The following is an 18,554-nucleotide window of genomic DNA, read 5'->3' as shown; positions in this document are numbered from 1 at the left end:
TTTCTTGGTGGGTTTTGAGGATGGGAATGGGCATGGAGCTTCCAGAAGGCAAGGAGTTCCCATTCTCACCTGAAAACTCATCCCCAGCCCCCAAAATATCCCCAAATTTTGCCACTGAATTTCAGCCATTTTCCTGCTGAATTTCAGCAGCAGGATCCTCCCAAGATATTGGAGGGCCCCATATGGCTTCGCACAAGGAGCATCTGCAAAGGGGTCAAAAATGTCTAGACGAATGTTTCTCAACCTGAGGAACTTTCAGACGTGTGGACTTCAACTCCCAGAATTCTCCAGCCAGCCATGCTGGCTGGGGAATTCTGGGAGTTGAAGTCCACACGTCTGAAAGTTCCTCAGATTGAGAAACACTGGTCTAGATGATGGCTGCTCCCCTGCGTCAAAGCCCTGCTTCTTTTAAAAACATGTGTTGCACGTATGATGCATGTAAAGAACAGGCAAGGTTTCAACTGCATGGCTACAGCTGCCATTTTGACTTCTCTGACCCCCCCAGATGCCTCTGCCTGGGACCTCCAGTTACCCAACCCTGGTTCAAAGGAACAGGGGTGGTTTGAAGCAGGTTCATCATGTTCCCTTCACAAACGGCTTTCTTTCTTCGAGCCACTGTTAGGGCCGTCGGAAAACCCTTTTTCTGACCGTCCTTTTTTCAAAATGTGCCTCTTTCTTGAGGGGAAGGAGGAGATTAAAGAAGCATGTCTATACGTTTGAAAAAAGAGAAGGAAAATGTCCTGGGTGGCCTTTGTCCACCAGAGATCCCTCTTTCTTGAAAGCCCTCTTCAGTCTGGTGGTCATCTCCTGTCTCAACTGCTTGTGACCTCATACCCAACCAGGCTGGTGATGATTGTGAATCAAACAGAGGCAACCCAGGTTGAGGAAGGAGTGCCTGGCCCTGGTTTGCTTTTTCTACTTCAGCTCTTCCTGGGCCAAGGCAGCGTGGCAACGCTGAAGCCTGCATTTCTCCCTCTGCTCTTTTCTTCACATGCATCCCTTTCTGCCCCTTGGAATTTACTCTCTGGGAGAAATCGCTGGCTGCTTGAAATGGTGGCCGAGCCGCTGAGACCCTGGCATCAGGATGTCCTTGGGAAAAGTCTCTGCCCAGTGGCATTGATGGTTTCCCCAGCCTCAGGCTATTTCTCGCCTTTGCTCAGGGGCAGGATCAACCTCAGTCACCCCTGGCTTGCTCCTGCCCGTGGGTGTGTTCACACCGGCAATTTATTGTTGGAACCGTGGCTCTTTTCTCTCTTCCTGCTGCACCTTTGCACCTGAAACAGTTCTCTAAGGTTGCCCTTTTGGTCCTCCACAAAGGACTCGGATCCAGCTTACTCCTTGAGCGACAGCCCAGGCAGTACAGAAGGGAAGTTCAACAGGAGGAAACGAAGCTGCTTGAGGAGGTAGGTGGAAACTTCTCCTGGGAGCTGACGGGCCGTGACACGCTCAGGTAATTTAGGAGCTAAGGCAATGCTCCCAGCCCTGCTTTGATGGGGGTCTGAGCCCCTGACTGGAAGTCGTGGGGAGTATACTTAGGTTTGGGCTGCAGGAGAGCAAGCTGTGAGCCATGCATTAACACCGGATACAGGGAAAGACTCGGGCAGATGCGTTCTCGTTTCCCGATATGCTAGGCTCGGCTACCGTGGAGTTGGGTTGGGCAGAAGTGCGCCATGTGAACCCTTCCCATCTCATGAGTTTGTGTTTCAGTCAAGTGGGGGAACCCAGAAAATGGCTTAATTCTGTAACCTGGTCCAGCCCCTTGTGGAAATGGAGCTCTGAAATGGAGCCCGTATTCTTAGTTCAAACCGAAGCATGAAAATCACAGGCATGCTTGCTCAGAAGAAAAGTCCACTCAGCTCTCGGCTACATGTTCCCAGATGACTTATGAGGGGTATCTATTCCTGGATGGGTTACTGGGGGTCCTTACTCCCAAGTGACTTACCGGGGGTTCTTACTCCCAGTTGACTTATGAAGGGTTTTTATTCCCAGATGATTTATGAGGGGTACTTAGTCCTGGATGATTTACTAGGGGTACCTATTCCCGGATGGGTTACCTGGAGTCCTTATTCCCAGATGACTTACCAGGAGTACTTACTCACAGCATCGTGCAACACTGAGCTGCTGCATTGGCGCAACCGTTACTGTCTCAGCTGTGATGCTTCCCCCCCCCATCAAAGTATCAGTGCGCCACTAGGAATAGTCACTGATTTTGCAGAAATATTGTGAATTATCCAAAAGGCTTATTACATGTTACTGTGAAATAGGCAAGCACATTTTAGCTTGCTACGTTGCATGGGGCAACCCCCCATGCTTGGTCGATAGCCCATTGGGTTGTGTGAACTCTGGAATCACACTACACAATGTTGAGCGCGTAACTTGCCAAATCGGTTGTGGCTCTGGAAGCGTTTCTCTTCCCCTTGTGATGGGAAAGAAACCATCTAGCTCTACAGAAAACTTCTCCAGTTTCTGGCACGCAGAATGGCACGCTTGATGCCCGAAAAGGCTTTGGTACTGAACAGCTTAAAAAAAAATAATCGGGATCTCTAATTTTGTCTAATTATAATGATATAAATATAATTTGCATTTTGATGAGCATTCCAGAGTCTGTGAGTTTGATGTCAGGATGTTGTGGCCGAGATGCCAACGACTTGCTCACCAAAGGTCACGCAGGCCGTCACGTGTTGCCTCTCCTGTACGGGTTTGAAAGATACGATGCCCGTGTTTTTATGATAAGCATTTTTCTGGTCACAGCTAAGGCCTCAGTGTGCCACACACTGGAAAATATGAAGTTTCTTGATGAGGGTTACAACCTGAGGCCGTCCATTAAACCGGGTGGAAGATTCGGAGCCGATCAACACGAGAGCGCAATGCCTGGCCACGGCCACCGATCCAGGGGACTGGACTAGTTCACGCAGGAAGGGCTACTGTGGCTTCAGCACTATCAAGAGCTACTAGCCGTGGTGGCGGTTTGCCACCTGTGGAATATCGGATGGCCCGACTTGGATTTCAGTTGCAAAGGAGCAAGCGGGAAAGAATGGGGATGCCTGCAGTTTAACCCTGGTTAGCTTCCGGACTGCATGGGGGGTTGGGGGGCTATTGGGCACAGAATATGGGACCGGAAGGTGAGGTCCAGATGCTTTCTCCCCCTTTTAATGCGCACACATGGCCTAGTTAGGAAAGAAAACCACTTTAAGCTTGAACCCAAGTGAGGGCAAAATCAGAACCCACCCTGGGCGTGGGAAGTGAGGCAGAGCATTCAGCAGGAGCCCCCCCCGCCCCCCCGCCCCCCCCCCCGGGTTTCAGCAAGGCAAACCGTTTAAAAGCATCCGGTGAAGAGCCCAGAGTGGGTTGTCAGGCTCCAGAACAGCAACATGCAACTCTTGGTGGCAGGCCTGTGGTTCGCGTTTGCTTTGATCGCGATTTCCAAGGGGGGGGGGTGCTCAGCCTGCAGCCGCGAGGTCCCTCCTCCGCCTGGGTGAATCCAGGGGCAGCGCAGCAGCTGGAAGCAGGAAAAATTCAGCTTCGGCTCCGCTTTGACGGCGTCCTGCCGGCCTCCTTGGGCGAGAATGACCAAGCCGGCGAAGGCAGGCTCGATTCTGCCCAGGAGAAGAGCCGGGGCGCGGGCTGCAGGGGGAGCGTGGCTGGGGAACGGAGGCACTCTGCACATCCTCAGGGGCCCGCCGCCGCCGGCAGGACCAGGAAGCGCCTCGGGGCGCCCGGAGCCGGGGCAACGGAGGCGGCCACCTAGCCGGCCTCCTGCCTTCCTGCCTCCTGCGAGGCGTGGCCCGAGGGTCCGCCTGCGAGGAGGAGCCCGGCGCCGGTGGGCGGCCGAGGCCGAGGAGGAGGAGGAGGAGGAAGGACGGGCTGCCGAGGAGCAGGCCGCCGGTCGTCGCCTCGCCGCACAGCCACCGCCGCCGCCGCCGCTGCCCAGACGCGGGGTCCGGAGGGCGCCGCCGCCGCCAGCACCCGCCGCCCGAGCGCACAGCCCTTCTTCCCGGCGCCCGCAGGAGAGAGGTACCGCCGGCGCCCCCCGAGACGGGGGCAACGCGGGTCCTCCTCCTGGGCTGGGGAGGGTCTCCCTCGGGGGTCGCCCCCGTCTCCCTCCCCCGCCCTCCGAGCCGCATAGAGGGGGCGCCGCGGTGGGCTCTGGAGGGCCCGCGCCGACATCTCGGAGAAGGGGCTGGCCGGTTGGGGAAGCAAAGCCCCCCGCGCGCCCAGCCTGTTGGGGGGGTTGTGTAGAAGGACCCCCCTTCCTTTGCCGGCGTCTCGAGCGAGGCGGCTGTTTTTCCTATTCGACATCGAGGCAAACCTCTGTGCCCCCCCCCCTTTCTTCCTGGCTCAGCAGATGGCCTTGTTATTTACTTTAAACCAGCCTTCTCCAACCGGGTGCCCTCTGCGCGCGTTGGACTCCGACGCCGATCGGTCTCGGCGAGCACCCGGATGGGGAAGGACTTTTTTTTAAACTGTATTTTTAACCCCCTCCCCTTTCTAATATCCTGTAGGTTACCGATAACCTTGTTGCAATAGACATGCTAGGAATCGCAGGAGACCCTTCCCTTGATATCTCACTGGTGTCATGGGGGTGGGTGGGGAGATATATCCGCCCATCCACCATTAAAGTAGGAAATATTTATGTCTCTCATTTCTGAGGATTGAAATTGCGTGGGTGGGATGGTCAGAGACCCCCTTGTCAGAAACTCATACTGTAATTCGTAATTCAGCTGGGTGAAGCCCCCTCCCCATCTGCAGGACCTGCTCCTTGGGGTGCGCTGCTCACCCAACTCACATTTTAAATTGGGGGAGCAAGGATTCCCGTGCTTATTTCTGGTCTCAGCGACCCCCCCCCCATACTCTGATGTCAGCGTAGTGCAGCTGAAGTGCTTCATTGAAACGTGTGTTTACGTGTCAGTGTTGGAGGCGTGAATGTTTGCATTGCTTCGCTGCTTAGATTCCCTCCCTGCTTCTTGTTGGTGCAAAAGCTGGGGAGGGGGGTTGCAAATCTAGGAAGCTGTGGATTGCATGGTGCTACATCTGCATGCATGTACAATTGCATCTCATTGCTCCCACCTTTGTTTCAGAGGATACCTCCTTCTCTTTCCTGCCTCAGTTTCCCTACCTCTCTCATTGCAGGATTACAGTATTTTCCCTTGCCTGCTCTTTTGCCCCTGTGCGAGAGCATATCTGAGTGAGTTTCTGCCAGCAGGAATAACCCAATTCCCTGCTCTTTCCCAGAGGAGAAACCCTATTTTACCCTCCTTGACTGTGGCTGTCTTTATGAATTGCGCCCTAATATTGTTTTTTCCCAAATGTCACGAGAGACGAAATAAAGATGCCACAGACGGCGCCTCTGAGCTGTGAAATTGTGTTGGGATACAAGAGCATTTAAACAAAAAGCAGCAAGAGAATCAGATGAAATTGCTTTATTTAAAAATAATGCATCCAAGTGGCCTTTGGAGTGGAGGGTGGCACTCCAGGAGACAGATGTAAGGATTAAAAAAAAAAAGCAATAAAAACAATTTTGAGAACTGTGAATGAGAAAGGGGTGGTGGCTGCGGTTTCCAGCTGCTGTTTCAAGGTATATTGCCCAACTCGTGCAGCTCTTTCAAAGAAGATTAAGCCGCTCCAGAATTAATGTGTAAAATTGCTACGGTGGTTTCTTTCAAGCCCCAGTATAAATAATTCCATTTCCCCATATATGTCATGATGGGAAAAAGGCAGCTGTGGCCAGTAGGAGAAACCAAGCAGAGTGGGTGGCTTTCTACATGTCTGTAGTTGTCTTTGGGGAATGGAAGGATGGATGGAAGAGAATCTGCAAACAAAGCCTTTCTCTTCTCTTTCTCTCTCCCTCCTCCCTCCCCCCCCCCCATTAGATCAGGGGAGGGGAAATCATTGCTGGTTTCAGCTGCATCAATCTGGCTTGCTTTGTGTTGAGCAAATGTGCTATCTGGGAGTCGCCATAGTGTTTGTGTCAGTGGAACCGTTCCAGAAGAGCATCTCTCATCTTTTGGTTCAATCTGCTGATGTGCATGAAAGAACAGCGTGCGCACTGTTCAGGGAGATAGAGATTGGGCTCAAGAAAAGAGGCTCTTTCAAGATACGCTTCTTTGTGCTCAGCTCCGAAGATGCTCATCAGCCGGTTCAGAGCAAGGTCCATCTAAACCTGCTGGGGTTTAGATCCGGCAGGGGTCAACCGGATGAGAAATTCACAGAGATTGAAGGAATGACTTTCCCTGGTTGGTCAATCTGGGGCCACGGAAATATTTCAGTTGCACTGTTTTGGCATGGTGGATGGTTGTCAAAAGGCTAATTCAAGCTGGATCTTCATCTCTGGAAAAGCCATGAAGTTCATGGACTCTGCTGATGCAAGATCTTTAATTTGGCTACAGAGTGAACTCAGTTTGGGGGGTTCGCAAAATACATGGAGCTATGGACTAAATGTCAAACTACAAAAGAAAAGTACCAAGGATGAAAACTAACCAGGTTTAGGCTATTGTGTGAAAGCTGCAGTCGGGTGAAGTATCCAGTCTGTCTGAATGTTGTGGGGGAGTGAGTGAGCTTTGCCACAGTGTAGTTGGGTCACACCAGGGTTTCTCAACCTTGGCAACTTACAGATGGGTGGACTTCAACTCCCAGAATTCCCCAGCCAGCCATGTGGGCTGGGGAATTCTGGGAGTTGAAGTCCACCCATCTGAAAGCTGCCAAGGTTGAGAAACCCTGGGTCACACAATACTAAACTGTAAGGTAGTTGGATTTAGGCTTTGTGTGGTGTGCAGATCTACCCAACATAGCTTTGTGGAATATGTGATTAACAAACCCTGACTCAAAAATCTTGGCTCAGTATGGCAGCATGAGGGAACCAGGGCTGTGTTTCTCCCCCTTGTCTGTGGTTGAATCCTCCCCACTAATGATTAGATGCAATTTGAAAATAATTCCTTTTCATCTGTTTGCCAGAGAAAGCCGGCAGGTTGTGGGGAAGTTTGCCAAAATCGATAAGCTGTGTGCTTTTTTCTAGCTGTGGCCACGTGTTTCCCCCGGTGTGCAGCTTAAACCTAAGCGAATGGCCTACTTGTAGCACTCTAGCAATTGACTGATTGACAGATTATGTACCATCAAGTTAGTGTCAACTCTTAGCAACCACACAGATAGATTTTTTTCTTGATGATCTGTTCCCAGTCTGGTCCTTCAGCTCTTCCAACAGTGCCCCCATCACTGCTGTAACTGAGTCCATCCCCCTTGCTGCTGGTCCTCCTCTTCTTCTTTTTCCTTCCACCCTTCCCGGCATTAGAGCCTTCTGTGGAGAGCTGGGTCCTCACATCATGTGTCCAAAGTAGGATAATTTGAGCCTGGTCATTTGTGTCTTGAGTGAGAACTCTGGGTTCATTTGTTCGATGATCCATCAGTTTGTTTATTTGGCAGTCCACGGTATTCTCAGGTGTCTTCTCCAACAGCAAAGTTCAAAGGCGTCAATGCTTTTCCTCTCCTGCTTCTTCAAAATCCAACTTTTGCCTCCATAGAGTGTCACAGGGAACACCATGGCATGCGTGATTCTGATCTGGGTAGGTATAGACACATCACGGCATTTGAGTATCTTTTCCAAGGCCGTCATGGCTGCTCCACCAAGTGCTATTCTGCAGCGTATTTCTTGACTGCTAGTTCCTCTGCTGTTGATGGTTGATCCTAAAAGGCAGAAGCCATCCACCACTTGGATATCTTCATGGTCACTTCCAAGGCTGATGCTTCTACTGAAGGGAATCTTTCTCCTTCGCGACCCATTGTCAACATTTTGGTCTCCTTTATGTTTAATTTTAGTCCCATTTTTTCACTTTACTCCTTGACTTTATATGCTAGACCTCGCAGATCCTTTGCATTTTCAGATACTAGGATACATTTATATGGAACATTCCAGTGTTCAAAACGCTCTTCCTTGGTGAAAACAGAAACTTTGCAATGTCCGCTAATTGGCCCATCATGTTACCCCTGCCTTTCTATACCATGCCAAAGCGAAAACACTCCAAATTCATGGACCAGATCGGTGGGGATTTCTAGCGAAGGGTGGAATTGTTACATTGTAAGTCTTCATTTATTTTCCTAGATAGATCCCACTTTTCCCATCTTATTGTATCCTGGCAAGATTCTTTTTTTAGAGGAACCTGAAGCGGTGCAAGGGCAGACAGATTACCACCTAGTTAAATGGAAGTTATTATATATATTTTTCATACCTCACGATTTCTGAGAGGAAGTGATGAAGTGTGTAAAAGTTTGGCAATTCTTTTCAGCCTTATCATATTGACATAGACCAGTGTTTCTCAATCTTGGGAACTTTAAGATGGGTGGACTTCAACTCCCAGAATTCCCCAGCCAGCATGCTGTCCACACATGCTGGCTGGGAATCCTGGGAGTTGAAGTCCACCCATCTTAAAGCTGCCAAGGTTGAGAAACACCAGCATAGATAATATGTGAACATGTATGACATAAGCCCAGGCATGTTGCAAATAAGTCCATAGGGAGCAAGTGACGTTACATGCACCATGATGTCATCATGCAAGTGATGGGAATTAAGTAAATAATTTGTGTCATTTCCATGATGACATTGTGACACGCGTGATGTCACCGTGGTGTGGAATTTCACTGGGCCTTCCAAGAAGTGTGTGCATTTTTCTTCTCTGAATTTCCTCTTCCTGAATCTACTTTTTTAAAAAAGCTATTCGTTCCTGTTAGAACTGTTTGCCAAGGTCATTTAATTGACCTCATCGGTATCCTGTGCATGCCCCAAATTGGGGATTTTTGCCCTAGTTTGAAAAGTTCTTGGAAACGAGTTTAGGGTTTGGCAGGACTTCTCTGTCCCTTCTTTGGCAGTTGGTGCTGGAAAGAAAAGGAGAGAAGAAGAGGACAGAAATAGGAAGAGACAAAATGATTATATGAGACCATGGGGGTCCTTTTCTCTCAGGGACAGGGGTGTCAGCAGAGGAAGTCCAAAAAGTCAAGATGGCAGCTACGTGATCAAAACAAATGTGGGAAATGGGCAGGTCTTTGACTGTTTGGCTGACATCTTGACTTTTCTGACAGCCCCTACAGATGCCCTTTCTCTGGGACTACTAAAGCTTGCCCACCATTGGCACACAGCCTCTAAGAGTTTGCTGCGGAGGGAATGCCCCCCTTGAAAGCAAGGGAAAAGATGGCCACGCTTGTACTTATTCACACATTTTCAAATGCCAGCTGTTTCCTTCTCCCTCTTCCTCCTGCCCTTAAGACCTTTCATTGCCTTTAGGTGGTGGGTGTCCAGCTCTGTTCACCCCTTTCATGGGGTTATTGAATTGTCCTAGATTGTAGAGCCAGGGTTTGCTCAAGATATCAAGCTGCAAAATATATTTAGGTTAAAACTAACAAACCGATTTGAACCGATTGTGTGAATGTAGATGCTAAGGCTTTGCTGGATCTCGTTAAGCACACTGCATCATTATACCCAATCTGTTGATTGGAAAGGGTGTAAAAAGTTTGGGTTATTTTAACCCCCCTAATTTGGTTTTACTGATGCAAATTATTAATTCTACTAAATATGGAGCTCTGTTGTAATGGCCTCATGAAAGGATAGGTGGTAATATTACATGCTGTCTTAAAAAATTAAACAGAAAACTATTATATTCTGCAGATGGTCAAAAGTGGATGAAAATGGTTCTTTCTCTCTTTTTCATTGCTGAGGCTGGAAGTATGGAGCTCGATCAGATGAGTCTATAGTTAAGTTAGGATCACAAATCTGGTGTTCTTTATCAATCCAGTTTGCAACTGATTTGCTCATTAAACCACCATGGTGGTCAATGTAGGGATGAATTTTAAGGGTTTTTGGCTAAGTAACAGGTTCAGTCAAGAAAAAAAAAGTTCTTCCATCAAAACCTGGCTGCAATCCTAACAATATATTTACTATAAAGGAAGTCTCATTGCTCCTAGAGAAATTTACTTCTGAGTTAAAATAGTTAAGATAGCTAATAAGCTTGGGTTCATTGTGGTATAAAATCATTTTTTTCCAATTGACTGAATGATGCTGTGGCTTTTCCCAAGTTGTAACTTATCAGATTTGCTCAATGAGTTCACCCAGGTAAACATAGGGGCTGCATTTATACAACCTAGGTTTGGTTAATTTTAACCATGGTTATTTTCTATTGTCTTACTGTGTTGTGTGATCCTGGCCCGTTAATTCAGTAACCAGGTTAAGTGCATTGTGTGAACACTGTTCCAATCTAGCACATAAATATCCAGTTTAAAAAAACTTGGATTTCAGTGAACATTTACATTTTGGTAGCAGTGTATCTCTTTAAAAAATTTAAAATTTAAATTGTTTTTAAAAGATTAAAGTCTTTTGAAAAAGAGTTGGAACATCAAGTCTCTGGATTGCACAGTATTTAATTGTGGTTGAATATTATCAAATATTCCCAGAAACCCAAAATGTCAGAGTGTCTGCTTACTCTTTAAATGTCATTAGTTGGTTGTTGCATTAGCTAAGAGAAAAGTAATGCTAAAATGTTTTATTAGCAGCAGGTGAGCAACTTGCAGTGAGCAGTAGAGTACTTCTGAATGTTTCTGTTTTTTTCAACTGGAAAATAAGTGTCGTGTTTTTATTATGTACTGTCTGTACTGTTTGCTGTTCCGGTTGTTTTAGTTCCGGCTGCCTGTCCTAGGGGTTTTAATTGTTTTAACTGTTTTACTGTTTTGATTTTTTTTATATATAGATTTTATAAGCTGCCCAGAGACTTCTGTTGTGGGGGGCCATGTCAAATCGAACAAGTTAATTAATTAAATTAATTAATTAACTGAAAGGCTGGTGACAGCCAATGTGCAGCTACAATTGCAACAACGAAGCCAGGAGAAGCATTCTGATTTGCAGAAGAGGATTTTTATTCCCTTTTGAACCTACTGCAATCTATTTCACTGGTTATTATAAGAGAGGAAACAAAACTGGTTTTCTCTCGGTTTCTTCACACGTTGCATAATTTTATGACTTCTGCAGTCTGCACAAAGAAAAAAGTTCAAGTCCCTTTTCTGCACTTTGTTTTGGCTGAATTTTGTATTTTTTTGCTGATGGAATGGCCAGAGCTACATTTCCTGAACAACGGTGGCACCACAGATTTCAATAACTTTTTTTAAAAGTCAATTTTAAGTCATATGACTTTGTAGATGTATGGACTTCAACTCCCAGAGGATTTCTTTGTTTTATGTTTTTGCCTTCTTTAAAGTAACATGAATGTTTTAGAAATGTTTAACTGGTCCTGTTGGAAAGCATTTATGTTGGGTACATTTTGTCTCAAGGTTGATTCAGAGGAGCCTAATCAAAATCATTATTTTAGTTCACTTTAGCGGATGAGGTTTTGGTCTTCTCTTTGTCAGATTTATTTATTTATTTATTTATTTATTTATTTATTTATTTATTTATTTATTTATTTGGCTTGTATGCCGCCCATCTCCCCCACGGGTGACTCTGGGCGGCTCACAATAAAAACGAAGAAATACAATTCTCTCCAAGATGGCTAAAAACTATAAATAATTTAAAAACATATTAAAATACCGTAAAAAACCTCCTCTAATTTTGGCCCTATAAAAATCTGTAAGATGCTGGGGGGGGGCAACCCATCGTCCCACCAGCCATCTCCACAGGTGCGAGCCCCCCTCTGGCCCCCAGGCCTTCTGGCAAAGCCAGGATTTAATACCTTTCCTGAAGGCCACCCCTGAACAATTTATATAGATTCCTGACTCCTGGACGGTTAGGTTGAAGCTGTTTCTCAAATATGTCCATTAGAAATGTCTCTGAGATACCTGTTCTTGGTGTGCAAAATGTTTCAGATTCGAACTATGTCAAAAGCAGACTGTTCCAAACATTTGGGAAGTGTTTTAAGATTGAAACGCTTCCAGAATGATGGAAACAGGCCGTATCAACCCCCAAACAGCCTACTGAAAATGCAGAATGGGGCGTTTCACTTTTAATATGGTTCAGATTTGCCCAGCATGCCTTTCCAGGATATTGATCTCTACAGTTGCCAACCTCTGAACAATTTTTTAAATGTAATCAGGTCTGCAGCCTTGAAAGTCCCCCTTTCCAAGCCAGTCTTACTATTCTGCGCCAGCCTTCTCCAACCTGGGGCTCACCAGTTGAGTTAGACGTCAGCATCAACTGACCTTTGTAGGTGGACAGCTTTTCCCCAATCTTGTATCTACCAAAACAGCCTGAATCATGACCCTAATTCTGAATAAGATACAATTATGCGCCATCTCTAGATTCTTTTAGCTTGGGGGCCTAATTTGGGGCACATTGAGAAGAATGTAATAAATGCAACTTGTGAAATGGTTATGAGATTCTGCTAACATCTGCAGGCCTGCACTGAATTGCTATTTTGTTTTGGTTTTTTGGGTGGGTAAGAGAGGCATGGAAATCTTTTTTTTTTTTTTTTAGGCAGAGACAGTGTCAATTCAGTTCATGTTGTGAGATCCGAAAATTGGAATAAGAGATGTGGTTACAAAGCAGTGGGGGAAACCCCCATAAAACGCTAACTCAACATGAAAGCGTGCTAGATGTTCTGACAAAATTTCTCTTCCTCTTTTCACGGCTGAACCAAACCATCCAACAACAAATGAGTTTCGGATTTTGTACCTGGCAACTTTTCAACATCTGTGATTTAAATTGAGGCTCCCGTGATGCTGAATGTCCAGAGACTGGCTTATTAGAGGAAGCATTTGGCCTCAGAACCAACCTATGTCCCATCTCTTCCTCCAGTTTGGAGCTCAGACATGTGGAGAGAGCCTTCTCCTTGATTTGGGGGTGAGATCAACAGTAGGCAGGAAATAAACCCCTACAGGAACTACCAGTGGCCTGTAGGGGTTTATCTACAGTACTACTACTAGTTACTGGGAAGATCTCACTTTGGGGCCTCTTTGGCTATGCCTTGTCCCATGCAGTACTTGATGGAGATACAGCCCTCTTTACAAAAGGGTGCAACCTAGTAAAATTCCCTTTGCTGTAGGCAACTGGTGTGTGTGTGTGTGTGTGTGTGTGCACACATGCACGTACGTTGGCTCCCCAGCAGTGCTGTTGTTTGCCAGGGGTGATGCTACTGAGCTGAGTTTCTGGAGCATCTTCTCTCTTGGGTCATCTGTCTTCCATGTGGGATGAGTTGATTGGAAAGTGGGTAAAACTGGCCTCGACATTGAAAACGCTTCTCCTACTCTGAATGGGATTCTCCTGAGGGTAACATTCCAGGATCATGGATGCATATTTCAAACAGCAAACTGTTCGACTTTGGAACAGTTTAGGAAAAATTGGATGGTGGTGGTTGAAGCTCAAAACTGTATTTGCAAACATGGGGAAGGATAATTGGAAATTACATAATGCCCGTTGTTAGGTTATGAATGGCGTTTTCAGTGTCACTGTTGAATTTCTGGCTGGGAATCAGGAGATGTGTGGAGACTGGCTGGCTGTTTCTTGTTTTCTTCTTTCTCTCCCCTAAATCTGGTCTTCATTCAAAAGAACAAGGCTGAAATTCTGTGATTCTCTCACAGAATGTACTGATCTTTCCAGGGCTAGACAGTTTGGGATAATTTCCTTCAAAGAATATAGGAGGTGGACCAAAGCAGATCTCTTGTTTGAAAGAAGGAATTAAGACGCATCAGGACAGAACAGGGTGCGATTTAGAGTACAGAAACATTGGACATTAAAATGCAAATGCAAAACTGCCAAAAGGAAACAACACAATTAACGGATGGATGATATTGCCAAGTGTGGTGGCCGCAGCCAAGAATTCAGCAGCGTTTTGATTGGAGATGATTACCTAATCAGATAACATCCACTTCAGTATCTTCATAATGAGAAAAAGAAGCTGTTTTTGAGGTCACTAAAAGCTGCTTTTTCAGAAGTCAACTGCCTTCAGAGGAAAGAGACTTTTCTTGGGAAGGCGTAAATAGCAAATGATTGCTTTTGTCAGCATGGACACTGTGCCAAAATGGTCCTAATTAGAAATGCATCTCCCTGAGGTTGGTTGGTTGGTGTGTGTTTTTTTGTCTGTGTCCGTGTGTGTGTTTGTGTGTGTATGTGTCCTTTGGTTTGGAGGCTGATCCATTGTCTTTTGATGCTCTTCAAAATATCTCTCTGATGATGGTGTCCCTGCGGTCATTAAGTGGATGAAGAACTGAGGTCTGTTTGATCATTTAGGGATCCATTAATGAAATAGCTTGGAAAGAGGGCCAGGGAGAAACTTTGCACAGCATTTGCCTGCTGTTTTGGAGGTGGAAGGAAAGAGCTGAAGGTTGTGCACAACTAACATATCTTACAATATTTGTCACTCTCTGCTATAAGTTTTAGAAGCTCATTGGTTGTGTGTGGGGGGGGGGGTGGAATAAAAGAAAGAAAATAAAAAATAAAAAAGGGACTTAGCAAACCACAGTGGCAGGCTTGGAGAGAATTACAGGGTTTATTAGAGTGGTTTCTATGAATTTTTCTCAGATGTGTGCAAAATTGAGTTAGGATGACAAAATTGAGTTAGGACTGTTCCATCTAGCTGGATTCCTTGTTGGCTCAGCCTGATACCCCTTTGATCTATTGTTCAATTTGTAGAGCCAGCCAGCTTGAATATCTCTAGATCAGTGTTTCTCAATCTTAGCAACCTTCAGATGTGTGGACTTCAACTCCCAGAATCCCAGAGTTGAAGTCCACACTTCTTAAATTTGCCAAGGTTGAGAAACACTGCTGAAGAGTGAAGAAGTTTTGAGAACTCAGTAAACATAAAGGTCCATAGTCTGGGATCGTCTGAGATGTCTTCTACAGCTGGGTACCCTCCAGATGTGTTGAAGTTGGTGCAACACACTTGCATGGCCCTGGACTGAGGAAGGTGTAGCCACACATTCCAAGATGCTCATTGCTGGCAATAGAGGAAGGTCTCGGTTTCACATAATGTGCATTTAACTTGCAATTTAACCGCTACAAGGTGCCACAGTAGGCAGTAGCTTAGATGATTTTGTAAAACGTGGGACTTCTTCTGGAGAACAGTTCATCTCCCTGCTAGCTAAGTAGAGCTTCCATGTTCAGGGGCAGCAGACCTGTGAAGTCCGTATCAGGTGCCAAGAACGGGGTTGCTTTCTGGCTCTGCTTGGAAGCATCCAGAAGGCCTTGATCTCTGACCATTGTTGGAAAGGGACAAGCGAGGTCATGCGGCCTTTTGCTTCCATCCTGAGGACGGTTCTTGCACGTTTAGGACCTTTGCCTGTGAGATGTTCCTGGCTGTGCTGTGTTGTTGCTCTGGATAACAAGTGAGGTATTTGTTGGGGCAAGATAGGAAATGTCATTTTCCCCTGTGAATGTTGTGGTTTGAGTGCTTGAGAAAAAAAACGTGCTTTCCCTGAGGTCTTAGCACAAGGTACCGGATTCTGCAAAACAGCTGCGTGTTTATTGGAACCTCCCTGTTCCTCCTTCATTTCCAGCTTAGGAACCTCATTTGAACCCCTCTCCTTCCCACCAGGTTGCATCCCATCTGGTTTGACAAGTTGGCTGAGCCCCCCCCCCTTTTTTTTTAAGCTGAGTCACAATGGTGTGGACTCCTTTTATATGTTTGAACAATCTGGCACACCAGTTTGTTGTATTTTAAGAGAAGGTGGCAAGTTACTAAAATTGTTTATACTTGTTGTGATGAAGGGGGAAGTCACTTCCTTAGATATTTCTGGTTTTTTTCTTTATCATATTCTTATTTTCTCTTTTCTCTTTCCCTTTTTTATTTTCCACACTTTCTATTTTTTCTCTTTTCCTTTTCTCAGTTTGTAATAGTTTTTATTTTTTTCATTGTAATGTTTAATAAGATTAGGATAAAAAGAAAACGATCTGGCACACCAGTGGGGCTTTTAAGTGTTGCTATCCTAAGCAGTTGTTTTAAAAAGGGGCCATTGAGAATTGCACCAGAGAATCCCAAAATAGACGGTGCTGAACACACTCATTTTTGAAAGCAGCTGGCCCTTTCGGCTCCCGGTGGCCTTGGAAAGAGAAGGATGGCTTGAAAGAACACGGGTTCCTTCCAGTCCTCCCCTTTGTTGGTAGCTTTTCATTCTTCTTGAAAAAAGTTTTGGCTCCGAATAACAGAAAACCCTTGGGGGGAATGGTGTTACTTTACTTCTTCCTGGATCTCCTGTCCAAAGGGAGATTTGAGGCTTTATTCATGGGCGAATGTTTCATCCTTTTTTTAAAAAAAGGAAATAATAGCAATCCATTCATTGCTTCTTTTTGGGTTGGTTGGTTTCAACAGGTCCAGATTTTTATACTTTGCAGCAGGTTAGGAAAAGGGAGGAGGAAAAAAAAAGAAAGAGAGAAACAAAGCAGGTTAAGGATAGCCAGTTTGGAAAGAACAGGCCGATGCATTCAGTGAGAAAGGAGTCACTCTCATTTTACTTCTTTCTGAAACAAGTTTCGTCCACTGACTTAGACCAATGGTGCTTCGGAGGCTTAAGAAGCTGATATATACAAAGAAAGTGCTCTCTCTTTCTCTGTTTTTCTCTTCTTTCTGGTATTTTGCCTGCTCCCTTCCCATCCTCTCCTTAAAAAGCTTGGTTCTCCTGGATTGGATCTTGGTTCAGATCCAATTTAGAGCTGGTTGCAACTGGTTCGGACCCCAGTTTAGGGCTGGTTGCAACCAATGAAGTCCTTTGATATTCTTTTCAGTGTCCAAATCTTCCATGTTTGGACTACACGTTTTGTTTTTTGTTTTTTAATACAAAGAAAACCAGTAATTTCTTTCTGATGACCTTTGATGACATTCCCTTGGCTAGAACAGGTCCTGAAGAGAAACTCAGTAAGTCAGTTGGGGGCTTTCAACCATGATATTAGGAAACATCTGAAGTGTACAAGTGATCTTTGCCTGGATCTGTAGACTGTAGACTTTCCTTCCTTAGCTTGCTACGTCAGATTATAGCATTCAAGATTTCCAGCTATCATGGTCAGTGCTCATTGGGAACTTGAGAAATGGAAGCTGAACCTGTTTGGCAGGATCTAGGTTGGAGAAAGATGCTCTAATACATTTGGAGAAATTTGAGTCCTTTGGGGAAACATCCCAATCCTTGTTTGAAGACTTGATAATGTCCTTCCTTCAGAATCAAATCTAACCCCAATTGGAAGTGCCAAACCAGGTCTATACCCATATGCTGGCATGATTGGCTCTCTCCAGCACCACTTCCCCTCTTCCCTTTCTCAATGGAGACCTTCGTGTGGACCTCAACCACCTGCTTGGAGGGCTGGAGCAGGAAAGGCCCACCACAAGAACCTTGAGAATAGACAGGACTGTTATCAAAACCTAGAGTAGGCACCCTCTGCATCTAAGGCTGAGAAACAAGAAGCCCATTACCCTGTAAAGGCAGGAGAAAAAACATAGGTTTTAAGCTCTGGGTCTGATAGAAATAGAGCTTGATTCCTTGGCTCTGCAGTAGACCGATCTTCTTTGTTATTAGAGCTTCTTTAGCATCTGCAATAAATGCATCCTTATCTCTCCGGCTTTGTCCTTGACTCTCTGGCTGCTAGCTTTTGAGCGCGGGTTGAGTTTCTAGAGAAAAATTTATTTCCTTGCACTTCTGCCCCCCTTTGCTCCTCTTGAAGTGGTTCTCAGTTATGTCTTGGCCTCTCAGGCTTGGAAGAACCTTCTCCTTAGTCCTGTGGTGAGCATCCATTGAGGACCATCTACATGTTGTCATTTTTTTTCCTGAGATCAGAGAGTCTTATACAAGAGTGTTCTCCAAAGCTCTGATTCATGCCTTTAACCTGGCAGAACATGACTTAATTAGAGGCTTTACACATTAGCTTGGAACCGTATGCCAGAAATGCCCCTTGGCGTTCTGTATGGAAGTGATCAAACCTGCCTTGGAAGAGGAAGAACTCAGACCATATGCTTATGTGCTTCGTGGCTTCTTAATAGCCCTCTGCTTGTCAACAAGTTTATTGAATTATTTTGTGGGGTGGAGTGGGGAAGAATGAAAAACAGCCTTGAGTAAATCAGCTTCCAACAACTCTGTTTTACTCCAGGGACATGTAAAAAGAGTTGGTGAGCTGCAGCGGGAATATATAAAGCTTTGCTAAAAATATTATTTGCAATACAGCTTTCCTCAGGGTGATATCCTCCAGTTGTGTAGGCTACCAAGATTCTGGGAAATCTATTATTTTGAGAAGTTTCCAGGATTGTTGCAGTCTAAAAAGTGGACTTTTGTTTACATCCATGCCTCCTCATCATACAGTTCCCAAGGTTATGCAAGCCTTCTCCCCAGGCTTTGTGAGGTGCAGCCCATCTCTTGCCAGAAGCCATTCCTATAGACAGTGAAGATTGTGGTTGAGGTATCCTACGTTTCTCAATAATACCATCCCTTGAGCCAGGAGTTCATCTCAAGAATCTTCTGCTCCTTCCTTGGGCTATGGTCATCAGTTGGAAGTATGGGTGAGGTCACCACCTGTGCTCCAAACTCTTTTGTCTTCCTGACTAGCTCCTTGTAGTCTTTTGATATTCTTCCCAGACTCTTTCTGGCAGTGTCATTTGTTCCAATATGAAACAGAA

At 45.6% G+C, this 18,554-nt stretch overlaps 1 protein-coding gene across 3 annotated transcripts in view; it reads left to right on the top strand.

Annotated features, from left to right (window-relative positions):
• Positions 1-1,243: 1,243 nt before the first annotated feature.
• SMOX (spermine oxidase) overlaps positions 1,244-18,554 on the top strand; it is a 53,192-nt gene continuing 35,881 nt past the window's right edge. For 2 of the 3 annotated variants that reach the window (XM_088133186.1, XM_088133184.1), the window contains exon 1: positions 1,244-1,403. The gene's annotated coding sequence lies outside the window, so the exon portion shown is untranslated. Of the gene's footprint in view, positions 1,404-3,826; positions 4,015-18,554 lie in introns of those variants that run through there. The other variant, XM_088133185.1, reaches the window with a different exon arrangement.

Source organism: Python bivittatus, unplaced genomic scaffold (assembly GCF_059951505.1).
Source record: "Python bivittatus isolate LINGU-HERP-01145 unplaced genomic scaffold, Pbiv_v1 ctg000070_np1212, whole genome shotgun sequence".
Lineage (NCBI taxonomy): Eukaryota > Metazoa > Chordata > Lepidosauria > Squamata > Pythonidae > Python > Python bivittatus.
Note: the sequence above shows the minus strand (reverse complement) of the source record. Positions and strands in the feature narration are given on the sequence as shown.